Source organism: Crinia signifera, chromosome 1 (assembly GCF_055691185.1).
Source record: "Crinia signifera chromosome 1, ASM5569118v1, whole genome shotgun sequence".
NCBI classification, from domain to species: domain Eukaryota; kingdom Metazoa; phylum Chordata; class Amphibia; order Anura; family Myobatrachidae; genus Crinia; species Crinia signifera.
In genome coordinates this window covers 159,926,789-159,947,500 of record NC_139217.1, presented here as the reverse complement: position 1 = coordinate 159,947,500, position 20,712 = coordinate 159,926,789, and the positions used below count along the sequence as shown (strand labels likewise).

Genomic DNA, 20,712 nt, shown 5'->3' with positions numbered 1-20,712 from the left:
GAATTGTATATATTTGGAAGACGTGTGGAAATTAGTTTTATACGTTTAATAATCTGTAAAAAATACAAATCTGTGTGCTGGGTACATATCCTACCATTTCTCGGAGGTGCAATGGCGAAAAAAGGGAATGGGCATAGAGCAGTGATTCCCAACCCTGGTCCTCAAGTACCCCCAACAGTGCACGTTTTCAAGGTCACCCATCAGGTGCACTCATTATTCAGGCACATTTGAAAAGATCACAGGTTGGGCTAATTATCTCACCTGTGATTCTGTGTGGAGACCTGCAAAATGTGCACTGTTGGGGGTACTTGAGGACCAGGGTTGGGAACCACTGGCATAGAGAACAAAGTAATAAAAACAATATGGAGAAAAATATCTCAAAGCAATTAATACACTTCACATTATTTAATAAAAAAAAAGTAAGACCTCTGCTTTTCACTCACTGTATAAGTTTACTTGTCAACATTTTGAAACAATTTCCAGGGATATGTAATGCCTGGTACACACCAGAATGATGCAGACCATAAGACGATCGTGCGACCCGCTCACGATCTAGTGGAGCTTATGACCCACTCACAATCTGCATCTGATCCTGTCCCGACCCATACCCACTTGAATGGTCGTTTACAGATCTAAAGCCCCATACACACGGGGGAGATATATTGCTCAGCAATATATTGCTAGCAATATATTGCTGAGCAATATAATTCCCAGTGTCTCCTTTTCATCAGCGACCAGAGATGGTCGCTGATGAAATGGAACCTCTGCCGGCGGTGCCGCAGAGGTAATTAGCTGGTCGCAGGAGACAGTGCTGCTGTGCAGCTCGCAGGGCCTTTTGGTGGTTCATCGAATACTAAATTCTCTGCTAAGGTGATTCCAAACATACCCTTTATTTTGAAGGCAAGGGTTCTTCTTGATCTCCAAAAGTCCTATTTTAAAATTAATTTGTAAAACACTTCTGAGCTTGTTTATGCCTAATATATAAAAGGGCAATTCGGTACTTGTGTAGTTTCACGGCGCCACCGCGCACACAGTCTCTCATGAAACTTGGCAGCTTGCCAGACTGTGTTTACTGAGCGCGTGCCGCTCTAGATGTAATGTACGTTATCAGCATAGCGCTGGCAGCAGCAGCACGCGCTGCCCAGCGCTGACAGGTCATTGTGGTACTTGTAGTTCCACAGTGGACACCCCGGCACACCGCTAACGAACGGGGTGTCCCAAATGCAGACGCTAAAATTTAGACGCTAAAGCGTCTGAATCTAGACTCCCTGCAAACCGCTAAAGCGTCTGAATTTAGTAGGGTGTAGGGGTACATAGGGGTACACTGTGCAAAACACTCTTAAACATGTTCACAATGACACTAGTCGACGTAACAGCTGTCGACCTTGTTAATTCCACTATCCACACCACCCCGAAGCGTGGCGAGCGGACGCGGTACGCGTCCGACCGACCTTTTCATACCCCCACTATCCACATCGGCGTGGAGTTGATTTCATAAAGTGTGGCGAGCGCAGCGAGCCACCAAGCCAGAAGCGTGCCTCGCGAGGGGACGCGTATACCTGTGAAGTTATGCGCGTCCGCTCGCCATGCTTTGGGCTCGGTGGTTTGCTGCGCTCGCCACACTTTATAAAATCGACTCCGCGCCGACGTGGATAGTGGGGGTATGAAAAGGTCGGTTGGACGCGTACTGCGTCCGCTCGCCACGCTTCGGGGTGGCATGGATAGTGGAATTAACAAGGTCGACAGCTGTTACGTCGACTAGTGTAATTGTAAACAGGTTTAAGAGTGTTTTGCACAGTGCACCCCTATGTACCCCTACACCCTACTAAATCTAGACGCTTTAGTGTCTAAATTTAGATGCCCCCTTCTTAGTGGTTTGCAGGGAGTCTAGATTCAGACGCTTTAGTGTCTGCATTTGGGACACCCTGTTCGTTAGCGGTGTGCCGGGGTGTCCACTGTGGAACTACAAGTACCACAATGACCTGTCAGCGCTGGGCAGTGTGCGCTGCTGCTGCCAGCCCTATGCTGATAACATACATTACATGTAGAGCGGCACGCGCACAGTAAACACAGAGTCTGGCAAGCTGCCAAGTTTCATGAGAGACTGTGTGCGCGGTGGCGCCGTGAAACTACACAAGTACCGGCAATTCTTATTATAATAAAGATATAAGGCACCATAAATTGTACATCTCTCTGTTCAGGGTAAACAAACCAAAATGTTAATTTTCACATTAACAGTGTATTAGAACTTAAATACAAAATTCAGTGCAATGCCATTGCATAAGTATTAAACATTAATACCACACCACACATGGGGTAGTACAGATAACAATATGGATTGGGCAACTCAATGAAGCTTGCAGAAGTCAAGGGTGGGAATCAATTCTATCAATGATCAAGTACTCAGCAAGCAGCAGAGTCGCTTAAGGTGAGAAGGAGACATGGGCCCTTATTCTGAATCGTGCGGCCGTACCGCCGATGTTTTCAGTCTGCACATGCGCAGAGGTCAATCTGCGCATGTGCAGCCCAATTCACCGCAGACGTAGTTCGTCCGCCGCAAAGGGGGCGTATAGGGGCGTGAGGGGCTTCATACCCTCATTTCCCTATGCATACGCCCCGCGTTTCATGGGCGTTCCCATGCAAACGCGGGGCGTATGCATGCTAATGAGGGTATGACGCCAGTGATGGGGGCGGGAAGCTGACGTCGCCGGATGTCAGCTCTCAGCCCCCATACAAGCTATCACACGGACGATTGTCCGTGTGGTCTCAGCTTGCGGGACCTGGTGGGGCGTGCGGCCCTGCCTTCGATGGTCGCCGACCATCGAATGCAGGGGGCAGCTCCCACCATGGTGGAGGCGTACGCCCCACCATTTTCTTGCGGATCGCCAGCCGTCCGTGTACGGACGGCCGTGGCGATCCGTATCGTGGGCGGGGATTGGTTTGTGCGGCCGGAGCACCGTGTGCGGCTCCGGCCGCACAGATCTGAATAAGGGCCATGGCAGGGTACTGGTGACACTGATTTGCAAGGGAAGAACAAGATGCACCCCACAACTGACAACCATGGAATACCTGCAATTTGATGGGGAAATTATTCCCATTGGTTCTGGAACATTGATTGCTATTAGCTACTTATATCTATTCCTAAGCAGTGGCAGCCAGGGCAGCAGCAGAAGTCAGGGCCTCTGATGATCCTCTACTTTAGCAGCTGCAGAAGGAGAGACAGACTGATTAAAAGGGAGTAGGAAGGTGAGAAGAGGCAGCAATGTGAGGGATGTATCAGTTCAAATCTGTTTGGCAGCATGTTAACAATTCAGCATGCAATTCTTAAGCCCCGTACACACGGGGGAGATTTATTGCTCAGCCATATATTGCTGAGCAATATATGGCTGAGCAATATATTGCTCAGTTTCTCCTTTTCATCAGCGACCATCTCTGGTCGCTGATGAAAAAGAAACTGCCGGGGGCAGCCCGGCAGTGGAAATTAGCACACTCCCATCGCGGGCAATATGGTCGCTTAGCGACCATATTTCCCCCGATATTACACAAAATCGCCCCTGTGTGTATGCACCTTTATTTGCTCGCATATCGTACTTTAGTAATTTTTGCTACCAAGTAATTATTCTGTGACCACTAGATTGTACGTATTATATTTGTTTCTTTTGTTTATTATTGTATCCTTATGTTTTGCTACACGTACTGATATTTTAGCAAAGATAATTAATAAAAGTTACATTTTAAACACCATAAATAATTTTATTTCATAAGTGTGCCGCAAAAACCTTTATTGTTCTTCCTTTGTCACCCTCGTGACTCAATTCTCTTCATGGTCGCTGATGAAAGGGAACCTCTGCCGGCGGTGCCACAGAGGTAATCAGCTGGTCGCAGGAGCAAGCTCCTGCGACCAGCGATTAGAACGGGGCTGAAAACAGGAGCGCGCACCCGGCGATTTATCGCTGGGCACACTCCCATCACTGGCAATATGGTCGCCAGCGACCATATTTCCAGCGATTTCAGCCCCTATCGCCCCCGTGTGTACACAGCTTAACTGCCAAGCTTGGTGTCTGAAGGTGAAGGGGCTGGTGATGGTAAAGGGAGAGTCCCAGAAATTCTAGGACATGTGACTTGGAATTATTGACCATTAACAAAATGATTTATTATGCCAGTAACACTTTTTTCACTTTCCTCAGTTCTTGCCATTCTACAATGGAATGAACAGAACAAATGTTCCAGCAGCACCTGTGTCGCCTCAGTGTTTATTCAATAGATTTCCCCACGGTTTGCACATGGAAGCTATCACCAAAGAAACCCAGCAAATCTTCTCTAGTGATTGACCTTGAAGGTAAGATATTTTACAGCATAGAACTTTTCATATTAATATTGTAGCTGTTATTTTAATTAATGAAACTGAAATATTTTTAAAAACCTTCAAAAGAGTATGGGCAGGAAAGTCATACAAAGCAATTCATGTATAACACAGGAGATTGTATTTACAGGAGACAATACAGTAATTATTCTGGCTATGTACTTGTATGTTTTTTGTGTGATGCTTGAAAGCAATTTTATTATTAAGGCGCTGCTTTGAGGTTTGTCTCTATTTTATTATGAGATCCAGCTTTTAAGATTTATAAAAAGATTATGCATTGCCGTTAATCCTATAAAGGTTAACGGTAAGGTATGGCAATTGCAGTCTCGGATAAAAACTAAAGTCTGAGTAATGAAAACGTGTAAATGCCATTACCTTATACAAAAGCATTGCAGAAAATACCTTAAATAGTAACACCTTTCATGTTGAACTGGGGATTAGACAGTCTGTTACCTGTCATTAGCTCTGGCATCAGACCTGTTAGAGAACTGCAAAACTTAAGTACAATAGTTATAAAGAGGATTTACTCATTAGAATTGTTATATGCTCAGTGCGATTTTAGTATTACTCAAGGGGGTTATGATATATTCCACAACCAGGTGGTAATAACACTGATTTTGCTTAATTTTTCACAGGCAGGATTTAAGAAGAGTATGTGTTCTGGCTTGGTCGGATACCTGCATATTGTGGGTCTAATTAAAGTAAGTAAGAAATGCCAATGCTTTCACAATAGAACGATGATCAGCAATCTGTGCATATATTGCATTGTTGCAACACACAATGCATCAAGGTGCCATTGAGATTGTGCTTCCACTGACATGTCATACACAGAGTGATTGGTAGGAAGAGACTATTTTGGGGAGTTAAATTGGGAGTGGCGGCAATAATGCAGATGTGCCATGAATGTTTTTGAGGCCTGTATCTGCATTCTGTTGCTATCATGTATCCTGAGAAACAGCATTCAACCTGAATAGCCATAGGCCAAACCTAGGAGTTGTGTATAACACATAGTTACCTACCATCCTGCATTCTGCAGGAGACTAACTGAAATAGAAGCAATCTCTCTGTCTCCCTGAAGAGTCTAGCAATCTCCCTAAACTGTGACCGTCTGAATTTCGAAATGTCAAATTCCCTGTCGGGAACCATCTTGTGGCCGCTGGTGTGCAAAACACGTGAATTCACCCCATAGGTGTGAGGAGCAGCATTGGCCTTTTATTATATAGTATTTGGAAACTAGTGCCCATATTTAGGGGATTGCTGTGGGCTAAGTTTTACAGAGCAGCAATACTGCGTTTCTGCAGCCGTGTTTAGCTGTCGGAGGTGGCTCTGCCTTTAAAAGAACAAGATGATATTCTCCTTAACCTCTTCTGCAGCATCATAACTATGGCCTTTATTCTGATCGGTGCGGCCAGAGCCGATTATGCGGCCAGGACCGTGCGTGCGAAACCCCGCCTTCCATACGGATCGCCAACTCCGTCCGTATGCGGTAAGAAGCTGGCCGAACGGACCGCACTTGTATTTTTCACGGAATACGCCTCCTCCATCTAAGGGAACCTCCCCCATCATTCGATGGTCGCAGACCATCGAATGCAGGACCGAGTGCTCCACCAGCTCCCGCAACCTCAGACCACACGGACATTTTTCCGTGCAAAAGCAGGGATCTGGGCGGGCAGCTGACATCCGGCGATGTCATATGTCCGCCCCCTACACGTGCGTCGCGGCCGCATTACCATACGTACGCCCAGCGGTTTCATGGGAACTCCCATGAAACGCGGGGCGTATGCATATGGTAATGAGCCCAAATAGCCCTTCACGCCCCTCTCCACCCCCTGTTCGGAGTGTTCACATATCATGCGGAACTTGGCCGTACGCCCCGCTCGCACATGCGCAGAGACGCCTCTGCACATGCGCAGACACAAAACATCGGCGGGCCGAACGCACGCGGATATATCCGCACCGATCAGAATAAGGGCCCATATGCTTGGCTGTCCCTGTGTTTTATTATAGTCAAAAGTGTAATATGTATAAACATGCTGTATTAGCTGCTAAATAGTAAAAGCACTGGACAGCTAATGTTTAGAATGGTAGTTCCCAAACTCGGTCCCCAAGGTCCTGTAACAGTTCATGTTTTCCACCTCCAACATAGGGAAGGACATGCAATTGTTGGTAATTGTAACACCATCCTGCCTGCTTCATTTGGAAGTGGACTTAATGTGCGAGAGCTGCCTACACTTCCATGGCTGTGAGGGACTAGCCCAACAATCGGTAGCCTCCTGCAGCTTCCGGGAGGGTAGGCAAATGTGGTTTACAGGAATGGAATGTGGTATGACAACATGAAATGAGATGATATAGTAAAACATAGTTACCTACCATCCTGCATTGTTCAGAAGGCTCCCTGAAATAGCAGCAATCTCCCTGTCTCCCTGAAGAGCAGTGTTCCCTCTAAGCTGTGCGCGTGTGCGCGCGCACACAACTCGCCGAGCCCGCGCACAGACATTACAACTGAGCGCACAAAGGTTAAAATCTTGTTTTAGTGTGCCACGAGTTTAATAAGGTTGAAAATCACTGCTATAGTCTATATGTGTGGTGTGTGAAGACTGTAAACATTCAAATTGCTTTATTAACTCAACAGAACTCGAAACCTAGGCCTGTATACGTTATGTGACGCACAAAAATGTACATTTCCTTCCAAAGTTGCACAGCCAATATCTTTTTCTGCACAAAGCCTTCGTAAAATTAGAGGGAACATTGCTGAAGAGTCTAGCAATCTCCCTGATTTCACCTAACCCATATTTTGTAGGGAAAAATAAATATGTGATCTATACAACCAAATGGGATAATCAGTGGCATTTCCTGCATTGGTTATATGGCACAATAATCCATATGGCTACATGCATTTGAAATATGGTTTCTTGTGGCCAATTGTATGGAACCACTTTTTTAAATGTAATACATGAACAAGCCCTGACATGGGGCAGTATGGATGGTGTAATGGTTAGCATTACTGCCTCGCAGCGCTGAGGTCATGGGTTTGATTCCCGCCATGGCTCTAACTGTGCAGAGTTTGTATATTCTCCCCGTACTTGCAAGGGTTTCCTATGGGTACTCCGATTTCCTTCCATAAATATACTGGTAGGTTATTGGCTACTAACAAATTAACCCTAGAATGTCTGTGTGCGCGTGTACATGTGGTAGAGAATATAGATTGTAAACTCCACTGGGGCAGGGACTATTTTGAATGTTCAACTATACTCTGTACAGCGCTGCGGAATATGTGTGCTATATAAGAAACTGTTAATAAATACATTTATCAGTGTCTTTTCTTCAACAAGTACAGTAGACCTTAGATGTAAGTCATGTTATGACTCAGATGTAGCAGTACATGTCTGCACTTCAAGGTGTACCCTTCACATTCTCCCTGAGATTCTTTTTCAAAAGTAGGCAAGTATGGTACAACAAAACAGACAGATATTCCAACCCAGCGTTGATAGCGGCTAGTACCCCTCTCGGTGTCCACCTGAAATACTGTACCAGAATTTTGTGCATGCGGGTCAGAATTCTGATGTAAGTTATAAATGTCTGGACCACTGATTGAGAAGGCTGCAGAAAAACTGAAAGATACCTTAACATGTACGCGAGAGTGGGTGAGAATGTTAGCGTTGGACCATTTAACCTGTTGGCAGCGGGATATGGAAGTCAAATAGAATATATGATTTTAAAAGAGGCCTTGTTATAATCTTCTAATGAAGTGGAAGGAAAGCATTATACAGATAAAGAACATTTTATTATTATACTGCCTTATCCTTAGCAGTACCATTCTGTGAACCGCTGGTTTCCCTCATCTTCCTTATGCTTATTGTCCTTCTAATTAGAGGTACTTTTAGAAGCACCAGATACAGAGACATTGCTTTATTAATGTATTTATAGCAACAGTATCAGCAGTAAAAAAACAAAACAGAAAACATATATATAGGCAAATCTCCTTTGGGTCAATACAGACCTTTGCCAATGCCAAGATCAGATTTCTGCTTATGTTGACTATTAAATCAAAAGGTTTAAAGCTGAGCGGTATTTACTGTTATTTACGGATCAGTGATAAAGCAAAGGTCACATCATCTCCCATGAAAGAGAGATATTTTAGAGTCACTCGTATTTATTCTAATCTTCATGAAGAGAGAGTAGACCCTGAATGCTAAATGTCACCTTGCCCTCCTAGCCAGATCTGTACTTATAGTGTCTGAACTTTGTTCATAAAAATAAATATAGTAGTAGTAGTTACACTAAGATTGAAAAGTAATACTACTGCATTGTACCATTTAGGGTCTCAGAACAATGGATTTTAGAAGATAATAAATATGGCCAATATTATTAGAAAGAGACAGAACGCTAGTCTTCAGTACATCTAGGAAACCAACAGTTTGATAACAATGGTGCTAAATAGGATGATAAATTATGCAATAATTATCCAAATTTATGAAAAAAATACAATTTATTACATCCAATAATGTAAAAAAAAAAACACAATTAAATTACCCGGAATCTGGGATACATAGCATAAGACAAGGACCCGTATTCAGATTTGATCGCAGTACAAAATTGTTCTCAAAATGGGCAAAACCATATGCACTGCAGGGGGGGGGGGGGGGGGTAGGGCAAATGTAACATGTGCAAAGAGAGTTAGATTTGTGTGAGTTATTTTATTTCTTTGCAGGGTTATTTCTGGCTGCATTATTTTTACACTGCAATTTAGATTTCAGTTTCAACACACCTCACCCAAATCAGTGGCAAACGCAGGATTTTCAGAAGGGGGTTTCCAGAGGGGCGGAGCAAAGCACAGAGATGGACACTTAGGTGACCCAGTATATGCCGGGTCAATTAAAGTATTATAGATAGACATATATATATATATATATATATATCTTATATAATAAGTTGAAGAGTCTGTGTGCGTGTGTGTGTGTGTGTGTGTGTGCGTGTCCGTCGCATTGCGGACACACCGTGGCACTCAGAGACACCAAATTCAGCAACAAGATACCACTGGACCCGGTGGTGTGCACCTCGAAGCCGTTTTTGGGAAATTTCACTTAGAAATTTAAAAAACACCAAGTTGTAATTTCCCTTCATTGATGTTCTGGGGAAAAGATCGATGATCTGGGAAACCGTTTGCGAAGGAACAACCCCACACCTGATTTCTTTGCTGTCATTAAGTATGAATGACACATTCTAACATTATGGTGAAGGCTTTAAACAATAAGGAAATAATTGAGGATATACATAGACCACACAACACACACACACACATACACATTGTACACACACACACAGTACACCACATACGCACACATAGCACACAACACACACATTTATACGTAGAGCACCTCACACACTTACACATTGGACAGATACACACACACAACACACCACATGCAGTACAATACAAATCCATACACACTACAACACACACACCCAAAAACAGTACAACAAACACACAGAACACACACACTTAAACATTGCCAGGATACGCAAAGCACACTACACACACATATATACGTAGCACACATCACAAACTTACACATTCGGCAGATACACACAACACAACACTCACAGTACAACACACACCCACATTCACTACAACACACACCCAAAAACAGTACAATACACAAAACACACACTTAAACATTGCAGAGATACACATAGCACACTACACACACACACAGATTTATACATAGCACACCTTTCGCACTTACACATAGGGCAGATACACACAACACACAAACATAACATACCTCTAACAGCACAACACACACCCACATTCACCACACACACCCAAAAAACAGTACGACACACACAAAACACACACTAAAACATTGCACAGATACACAAAGACACAACACACACATACTGTATATACGTAGTACACCTCACACACTTACGCATTGGACAGATACATACAATACAACACACACAACCACATACACTACAACACACACACAAAAACAGTACAACACACACAAACACACAGAACACATAAAAAATAATTTGCTGTTTATTTAACCGTCAAATAAAAACTGTACCTAATGTACCGTTTCTACTTTGTTCCCCATATCCGTCTCTCCAGTCCTCCAGCCTGTCACTGCGCTCCCCGGCCAGTTGCACTGAGAAATATTTGTCCTGGCCAATGCACCCATTGATCAATACAAAGTGGGTACACTGCACTCACCCTGTTAGTCAGTTGGATATCAGGCACTGCTCTGCCTTAAGGGTTTCCCAGACTCTTTTGGTTCATAGATAATGTTTGGTCGATGGGCATGAGCGCTGCATGCATTTGTTTGAATGTTATGAGTGTAAGAAGTTGAAGAATAAGACTGAGATGAAGATTTGTCACGTTATAGTGTACAATTTACTCAATAAATCGTGAAAAAAATATGTGTACATAGAAGTACAGTACAATCAAGAAATGAAAGTAGTATTACAAAATAAATTCTGATTCAAACTGATAATTGTTTGGATGGCGGTGGGTTGCGAAACAAATCTATAGGTGGAGGGGGTATGGATATTTGGCCATAATTGGTGTTTGGTACACCTACAGGGGGTCCCCAGTTGATGAGAAATTCTCACTACAGTGTCACCGTAGGGGGATTTCCAATTGGGGTTCAGGTGGTCTTTTAGGGACCCCTTTACAATCCCGTTGGTCTCTTCTCCTGGAGCCTACGGTCTCCCTCACTGATTGACTATCATTAAGGGAGACTGTAAGCTCAAGGAGAAGAGACCTACAGGATTGTAAAGGGTCCCTAAAAGACCACCTGGACCCCAATTGGGAATCCCCCTATGGTGACACTGTGACCGTGACACTGTAGTGAAAATCCCATCAATTGAGGGCCCCCTGTAGGTGTAACAAACACCAATTATGCCCACAATATCCATACCCCCACCTATAGATTTGTTTCACAACCCACCCCATCCAAACAATTATCAGTTTGAATCAGAACTTATTTTTTAATCCTACTTTCATTTCTTGATTGTACTTCTATGTACACTTACATTTTTTTCACGATTTATTGAGTAAATTGTACATTTTGTAACATGGCAATTTTTTTTCTCAGTCTTATTCTTCAACTTCTTAAACTCCAAACCTTATCAATGCATCCATTGATGATTGTGATGGCTGGATCAGTGGATTGGCCCGGCGGGTGTAGGGAAGAATTTGGCCCATTGCACCCATTCCCAGTGGTGCATTACAGTGGTGCGGATAGTGTGCGTCGCGTCATGACATCATGTGGCCAGGCCCCCGGACCTGCTCCCACACTCAGGGGCTGCCCCACTGTTTGGTAGAGATGCCCGGTGCATGTGCTTTACAGATCCCCAGACCTCAGAGACTGCTGCAGGCAGGTTCGGTGAGGGGAGTGGCAGTGGCAGGGAGCAGTGAATTTTTAATTAATTATGGCGCTGTAAGTAACGCCCACCCCGGATCCCACGCACTCAGCGCCTGTAATTACACACCATAGAAACTGTACCATTGAAAGCATAGAAATTGAGGTGTGGACATGTCCCTTTCTGATTTTGTACCGATTTCTGACCCTCAGATGTTGGAGGATATGTCATACAGTAGGTGCTAAATCTCAGGAGTGGATGTGGAATTCATCAACACATACAAGTTTTCAACTCAGGAGTGTTGTGTTTTAAACAACAACACCACACCTGATTTCATTGCCATCATTGAGTATCAATGCAAACACATTCTAACATTATGGTGGAATCTATAACAAATTACAATCTTAGGTCTTTGTCACAGCATACTGTAAGATGAAATTTTCCAGCAATTTTGGAAATAAAGAAACCCCAAGGTTTTCCCGGGCAACGCCGGGTGGGTCAGCTAGTATATATATATATATATATATATACATACATACATACATACATACAGGGGCGTCAACAGCAGTGTAGACCCCTGGTCATAGCAATGTATTGGGGCCACTACTGATCCTCCAGCGGTAGGGGTGGGGGAAGCTTTGATGTCCCCCGGGTGGTAGGGGGTAGTATATCACCCGCTCAGCATGTAGCGCCTGGATCAGTAATTTCCATTAATTACCCCTTTACTTTACAGATGGTGGGAGAAGAGGGCATTGGGCTGAATGAATGGGCCCTGACACATAACTTCCAGGGTGGTAGAGGATGTTTAATATGCAGAGGAGGGGTGTATAGTGGAGTGGGCATATTATCCATAATTTTCTGGTGGGAGGACAGCTTGCTTGACTGCAGATATCTCCAGTTCCCAAAAATAGATTTATTAGATTTTAATGGAACTAAAAACGAGAGAATCCCACCTACCAAATGGTATTGGGGACTAGGGGATCAGAGTTCAGGAGGCAGAGCAATCTGCCAACGAGAATATAAAACTACATACCAGGTGTGTGGAGCTGGAGCAGTAACAAGCTGCTGGAAGGCTGATACCTCTGGTTCTGGGAAAAGTAGAGACAAGCTACTAGTGTCCACCAATGGGGGAGAGTCCCAGCTTTTGGAATATACCCTCAGAGAAACTCTGAGTCAGACAGAACCTGAAATATCTGACTTGAAAGAGCAATTAACAGGCTTGGATGGGGACCACTGCTTTGAAGTCAGATATCTCCGGTTCCCAAGGGCCGATTTTTAAAATTCTTATACCCATGGAAAGAGGGGACCCTCAGCTTTCAGCCTAGGGCCTTTAGACTCCTGGGGGGGTTTCTGGGTACCCAGAAACCCCCCCTGCGTGCGCTACTGAAATGTAATGCTGGGTACACACCAGGAGGACAAGGGTCTGATCACATCAATCTAGATCCAATTCCGACCGATTGGATGTAGATTGTGTAGTGATTGGGCCCTTTTCTGTCCTGTTGTGATCCGATTCCGATCGGCTGCGAGGCCCCGCAGGTCGGTCGGTCGTTAATCAGATCCTACCTGCAGCAGATAGGATCTGGACACGACCATACACCCAGGTGCGGGTCGCGATCGGTACCGCTCATGGTGCACATCGTGAGCGGGTCGTGCGCTCCGCGTCATCGTGAGCGGGTCGTCCTGGTGTGTACCCCGCATAACTCTCTCTGCACATGTTACATCTTCCCAAGCTGCAGTGCACATGGTTTAGCCCATTTTTAGAACAAATTTGTACTGCGATCAGATCTGAATAAGGGCCAATGTGCAATGCAGGGATGGTAATCAGTATCTCATCCAGTAAAAAAGCCTGTTATTTTTTTTTCAGTCCAACTAGTTCCATCTTTAATTCCCCGTATTAGTGTTTTTAAGGTGACTGGGGGCCAGATGTATCAAGCTTCCAGGGGGATAATTCATCGGATTCTGGTTGAGGTTTAAGATTGGTCCTGTCATCAACATCTTGCAGGACCGATTCCTCCAACAACACCCGGAACAACCTTTCACTTGGACTGTAATCCATCGGGACTCCTACGGATCAGTGCAGGTCATATACTTTGGTCCCCCCCCCCCACCACTTGGTCCAACCAACACTTGCCAATCATTTTCCCCATTGATTCAAGTTGTTATGATTTTATTGATATAATATATTTTTAATTGTGTAATAAATTGCTATATTATAAATTCTTAGTGTCCTTTACTGTCAGCGCTGCTTAAACCACATTTTTTCTTTACCTTCACAGTAGGAGCTGATTGGCTTGTTGTTTATCACTTTCCACTTTATCATTTCTTAATGCTTGATACAGTACATCTGGCCTCCATTCTTTTTATAAATAATTTGAGGGTTTTCCGGAAGGATATCACACAGTATTTAATCTTGTTTAAGTATTCTATAATTACTGAGCAGAATTATTCTATTTACATATAAAAAGCTGTCTATCTTTTCTTTTCTAAGGTTGTCTAGTCTATTATCTTTAGGGGTATTTTTCTGCGAAGGATTTTACTTTCAGTAAGTCCATTCTGTCCATATTGTAGACCTCAGAGAAGGCTTTACTTAAAAGTTGATCAGGGTACTCTCTCTTTAAATTAGGTAAATAGTTCTGTTGCCTTTTTAGAAAAGATCTCTAGAGCTGAACAATTGCATTGTAAGAGCATTAGTTGTCTTTTTGGATTTTTTTTCCCATGATGTGTAGTGGGCAATTCTATAGTGAATATAAGATTTGGTATTCACTGATAATTAGATGAGATATATTTGTTCCTCAAGGGTCACGTCCAGAAAATTCCCATATCAGTGTTTATAAGTGTGCATTAAGGAAAAATTATATAAATTAGAATGAAGTGAATCAACAAATTTGGTGGCAGAAATGTGACCCCCTATCCCAAATCAATATTATATCATCTATGTAACGGCCATAGAAAACCAAAACTATTTAAACCTCACTTGTCTACTCTCCCAGATTGGCTGGAGACACCTAAAAAGCAGGAGGAGGTTGTTTGGAGGAGGCATTGCTGCTGCATCCTTGGGAGTAGCAGTGATGCACAGATATGGTAATGCAGCAGATGACGATATCTCCGACATGTATTAGTGATCAGTGACTACTACTGTGGGAGTAGGGGATGCAGCTGCTACTATGGGACCCAGACTAGTTCAAGGGCCCCATAGCCGCTCCTCCCTCACCGTGTCACATAAGCAATGATGACAGCAGAGTAATGGGCAGCCCCATGACACACTGTGGAGCATGGTGTTATAACACAGGCAGACTCCGGAGTACTCTCTCTGCCTCTGCCCCCCATTCACCCCGCCCCACTCATAAATTATTGTGCCCTGTATGTCAGTAAATGCGGGGCAGTGGTCATGTGGAGTACGCTCACCAGGTGAACAGTTTGGAAGACACCATGCTGCATGCCAGCAAAGGGGAATCCTGCTGAAGGAACAGGCACACTGTACCTAGACCACCACCGCCTTGCATTGACACTATTGTGTGGCCCAGGACACACTGAGGAGCCTGAGTTTGGAGGGAGTCTGTACATGGAAGCTCCTTGTCCAACGCTGAAAATGAGGCAGAGAGCTGGGCAGGCTCCGAATAGAGGAGCAGGGAGCATGCTCAATCTGCCGGTTGAACATTCAGAGCCGGAGCCCCCACCTGCTGCCCTGCCTGCAATAACAGCCTGTGTGCCTGGCTACCAAGATCTGTGACCTTAGCATGTCGTCCCTCCAACCGCCTACACTGGGACCACCATTTAAAGTGCAGGGTGAATACTGGCACCCCACCCCCAATATGTGTTCTATGTCTGACTCAACCCCGCACTATACACTGTGCAGTATGTGCATTGACCCTCACCACCTCTACCCCCAAATATGTTCTCTGACCCCCCTACCTCTACCTGCACTGCCGGCTGAGTACACTGAGTTCCTCTCCAACAAATACAAACTATACACTTGTGCACTGTTAGTGTTGTCACTCACCCCCCAATATTTGCTCTGATTCCCCATCCCCCATAATATGTGCCGAATGAGTACTGTAACCCACCATTCTGATATTTGTCCTCCATGACTACCCCCAAGCAAACACACACAGATACACACACACACACACACACACACACACACTGAAGTGCTGAGTATGAAACCGATCAATATGTGCACCCACACCTATATTTACACATTATACCCCTAACTGTGCAAGCAGTAACACTGTGTTGAGTAGTGGCACTCAGCCCTGAGTCAATGTGTTCTCCATTACTGGAGGTTATGTGGGGGTCCCGGAATATGATAAGCTTGCTTGAAGACGTGAGTTTTCAGGGAACACTTGACATTTTGGAGGCTAGAGGAGAGTCTTATTGTACATGGAAGGGCATTCCATAGGGTGGGTGCTGCCCGAAGAAAGTCCTGCAATTCCAAAAGGGATCTAGTAATAAATGTGGATAAGAGACGCTGATCTTGTGCAGAGCGGTGAGATCAGGTGGGGATATATATTGTGAGATAAGCTTTGTATGTGGGTAGAAGTATTTTATATTGAGTACGGTGGAATATAGTCAACCAATGAAAGGACTGACAGCAGATCGGCAGACACTGAAATTTACTAAGATGTGTATTCTACTTCACATGTGATGTTGCTATGGGCAACCAATCAGATCCTGTCTACTATCTTCTAGAGGCTGCTAAATAAATAAGAAGTCGATTTTGATTGGTTGCCCATAGCAACATCACATGTGAAGTAGAATACACATCTTAGTAAATTTCCTCCTGAATGTCTAATTATGAGAGGATTAATCCACAATACTTTGTAAAACATCTAGTCATTTGTAGAGGATAAAGAGAGGAGGGGACCGGTAAGCACTCTGCGTTTGGGGCACCTCCTCTCTAGTCGGCAGCATAGTATGAGTGATCAGTGAGTTCTAGTAGACTCTAGCACTTTCTAGAGTTTACAATGGGGCCCATGTGAGTCAGCCTCCTGGATGGTTTAGCCATTGCCGGCTCTACCACTAGGCAGCTTAAGGCAGCTGCCTAGGGTGTCAGAATTTGAGGGTGTGCCACCAAGTCTGAATCCTGGGATAAAGCCAGGTAACTGTGGGTGCACCACAGAGCTTTATTAGAAGAGCAATGGTCACACTTGGATCCCGCTGTGAACCGCACAGGTGCTGCTGTACACGCAGGTGCCCCTCCAGTGATGTTAGTGCGGAGGATGGCATCTCCATTGCCTCTGGGAGTTAGAGCCTTATTTCAGTTCACTCTTAGAGGCAAATTCCTTCTCAGAAGGAAAAAACCATGTGCACTGCAGGTGGGGCAGATGTAACTTGTACAGAGAGAATTAGATTTGGGTGGGGTTTTACTTCAAAGTGAGATCTATATTGCAGTGTAAAAATAAAGCAGTCAGTATTTACCCTGTACAGAAACAAAACAACTCACCCAAATCTAATTCTCTCTGCACATTTTACAGCTGCCCCCCTGCAGTGCACATGGTTTTGTCCATCTAAGAAGGATTTTCAGAAAGTTCAGAAAGAGTGAACTAGAATAAGGCCCTTAGTTTCTGAGGGGGCAGAAGGTTGATGTTTTGCCTAGGGTGTCGAGAAACCTTACACCGGTCCTGGGTTTAGCCATGCAGTCTATAGTTATCTAAATAAAAAAATAATGGAAAAAGTACAAACATATTACCTTTTGGTACACTGAAGATATTAAAAAACTTTATTTGAATAAATATCTAAACAAATAAAAACAATTAGGTGGTTCTGCTTTCTTGGGATGAATTTTGCCATTATAATCACTTTATAATCACTTCCATGAATTGATTTCCCTTCTTTGTCACCTATAGCTTCCACCCGCATCAGCTTCCAATAGGCATTCCCAGATGAGGATTGGGGAGTTGACGGCAGGGTGGGTGAATGGCTTGTCTTTGTCAGGGATTGCCTAGATAGATACATTTCTACTGGCTCTGACAGCTATGACAGCAATGGACATTCTGAGCAATCATAGGTAAGCTTTAATGTCCAATGGCGCAGTTGAAACCCGATCGATAGAGCAACTTTTTGAATTAGGCAAATTGTAACAACAATGGAACAACTTTACAATAATTTTTTCCTTAAAGTAAATGTCTACTTTGTTTCATAGAGAGGGATGAGTTCATTTTGGGAGGAAGGACATACAGTATTAGAGAAGCCAGATTGCCAAACCCGGTCCACATACTGTACTGACTCACTTTACCAGATCTCTGGCAATTGTGGAGTTTCACAGTGGCAGCTGAGTAGACATTATGCAAAAGTATTGATGAACATAAACAATAAGTCTTTTAGAAACCTTTCAATTTATCTTGCATAGCACACAATAACTAGGAATTTACAGATGACGGACTCTGGTGCCAATAAAGCTGCATAAATAATGGAACCATAATTACCACTTCATGTTTCTTTGACTGTAAGTGCTGTGAGAAAATAGTTTTGCTTTTGGAAAATGAGCAGTTTTTGACAGTTTCAGATGATTAATTACAGCTGACTAATAATCGACTTGCCTTTAATCATATATCCATAAGAAAAAATACATTGATGTTGCATTTTTCTATCTCTTTTTTCATATCTTTTGTTTCCTATAAAAGAGCTTTGAAAAAATGTGTGGGTGAAAAGATGTTCAATGTTCTGACATACAATGTATTTAAAGACATTCATTTAACATGACACAATCTCTATTAGCTCCCCAATTTTTATGGGAATTTTTTAGCATGTAGTTTAAAGGCTGTTTCACACACCTCAGCTGACGCCGTGCGGTGAGATCCCGCACGGCCAAGAAGCCGTGACACACACAGAATAGAAGGGTTAGAACACAAAAGTGTCCTTAGAGGGCGCCTGAAAGGAGTAGGTTCCCTGAAGCAGCGGTTTCTGGATTGGGAAGTCAAACCCAAATAATATAGAGTGCAAAAAAGGAAGGGGTGAAACCACGCTTAACTAAGAACATGCAACAGGTATAGATAATAATATTTATTAAAATATTGGTATTTAAGAATTGATATGATCAATCATTGGATAATCCATAAAAATGAATGGTACCACAAAAGTAAAAAATAAGAGCATGGATAGTCACCCACAGTTCAGACGTGTTGGGTGACATTCTATGGTTTGAGATAAATGCGCATGTTTTTTTAGCGCACCACATCGCCGCTATTCGCCCTTTTTGAAATCGCATTTTTTTGTAATAATTCGCATATTTAATGGGATGCGCTTTGGAGGCTGAAAAGTGCGAAGTGGTGCGATTTGCGGCGAAGTGGTGCGAATTTAAGTCACAAAAAAGTGTGATTTCTTCCGCCGGTCATGTGCGAGTTTTGGACCAACCGGAGTGCGATTTACAAAACTGTCTCCGCATGACTAAGAACCCCCCAACCTATTGGCCCACCTCTGTCCTCTCCATTATGCATCACACCCCCTATATAAAGGGGCATTGGCGCCATTTCACTCTTTGATAGGAAGTAAGGAGCATGGAGAGGAGCAGTGGCAGTGTGAGTAGAGGAAGAGGTGTTGGTGGCAGAGTGAGGAGTGGCAGAGGGAGCAGTGGCAGAGTGAGGAGTGGCAGAGGAACCAGTGGCAGAGGGAGCAGTGGCAGAGGGAGCAGTGGCAGCAGCCAGCTAAGTGGGAGAGCCAGCAGTGTGGCAGGCAGCATGGCCACAGCAAGGCCAGCCCCAGACCAGGCCCTGGGCGTCCAGCCCCAGCAGGAGGAGGTGGAGGATCCGCTGGCATCCCCATCCTATAGCCAAGACCTTGACCATACCCCACAGCAGCTGCAGGAGGGCCACATGTCAGAGGTGGAGGAAGATGGAGGTGAGGAGGAGGAAGACACTGGCATGGAGGAGGAGGGGTACATGGCTGGAGTAGAAAATGAGGAGGAGGAGGAGGAGGTAGAAGCTGGCCGCACAAAAAGTGGCCGAAAGGTCCGATTCTCCTATGAGGAAAATACTGCACTTGTCCGGGCTATCATGCCTGTGTTTGACCGTTTACTTGGCAAAACTCACCACAAGACCACTGCACAGCGCAAAAGGGCTATGTGGAAGGACATCACCCAGGCGGTGAACGCTGTAAGTCAGCACAAGCGCCTGGTCAGAAATGTCAAGAAGAGATTCAATGGCATCAAAAGGCAGCTGAAAAGTAAAATGGCCATGGAGTTGGAGGAGGCCACCAAGACTGGCGGAGGAAGCCCCACCACTGTGTGCTACACATCGTATGAGGTGAAGTTGAAGCGCATCATACCCCCTGAGGTCCTGCCTGGCATGCACGTGGCGGATACCGATAGGCCGCAAACGCCATCCAGAGCTGGTAAGTGTGACCACATGCAATCTTAAATAAACATGCCAATGTTTTCTAACTGTATTCTTCACTTGAATTGTTATGCTAAGTAAAGTGCTGCTGTGGAACTACATAGCCCAGCAACGTCATGCACAAGAAATTGCCTGCTCCTACTTTCAAATTGCTCATAATGCTGGGCCTTGTAGTTCCACAACTGCTCATATTGATCAACACTGTAACATTCTTTCTAGCAGCCTAACATGTATGTGGCCAAAAACACAGAGGTGTACTGGTGGTTTAGCTGCCATGCCTACATACCACAGATTATCCAATAGTTGTCATGTGTACAATAGTTTAATAATAATAATCTAACTAAATAATCTTGGTAAAAAAAAAAAAAATGTGGTGAATAAATAATGCAGTCCTTATCCAAAGGAAGTATTGTCCATTATTGTCATTTGAATGCATGTTTGCTGAAAATGCTTATCCATTGCAAGGTACATAATGGCTGCCCATCTTTCCTTGCACAGATTGTCCATCCCGAAGTGCTGCGGCATCCAAGAAAAGAAGGCCGTTGCTGCAGAATCTGTGGAAGCAGGTAAATGAACAAAAAACACGCCATTAAACATACAGTACACACACCCATGTCACATCAACAATATCTCACACTACATTCATCT

The 20,712-nt window shown here is 44.1% G+C and overlaps 1 protein-coding gene across 1 annotated transcript in view; it reads left to right on the top strand.

Annotated features, from left to right (window-relative positions):
* Positions 1-3,137: 3,137 nt before the first annotated feature.
* Positions 3,138-20,712, top strand: part of CSGALNACT1 (chondroitin sulfate N-acetylgalactosaminyltransferase 1) — a 352,935-nt gene continuing 335,360 nt past the window's right edge. Inside the window, exons 1-3 of the mRNA XM_083175360.1 lie at positions 3,138-3,246; positions 4,188-4,339; positions 4,999-5,064. The gene's annotated coding sequence lies outside the window, so the exon portion shown is untranslated. The remainder of the gene's footprint in view (positions 3,247-4,187; positions 4,340-4,998; positions 5,065-20,712) is intronic.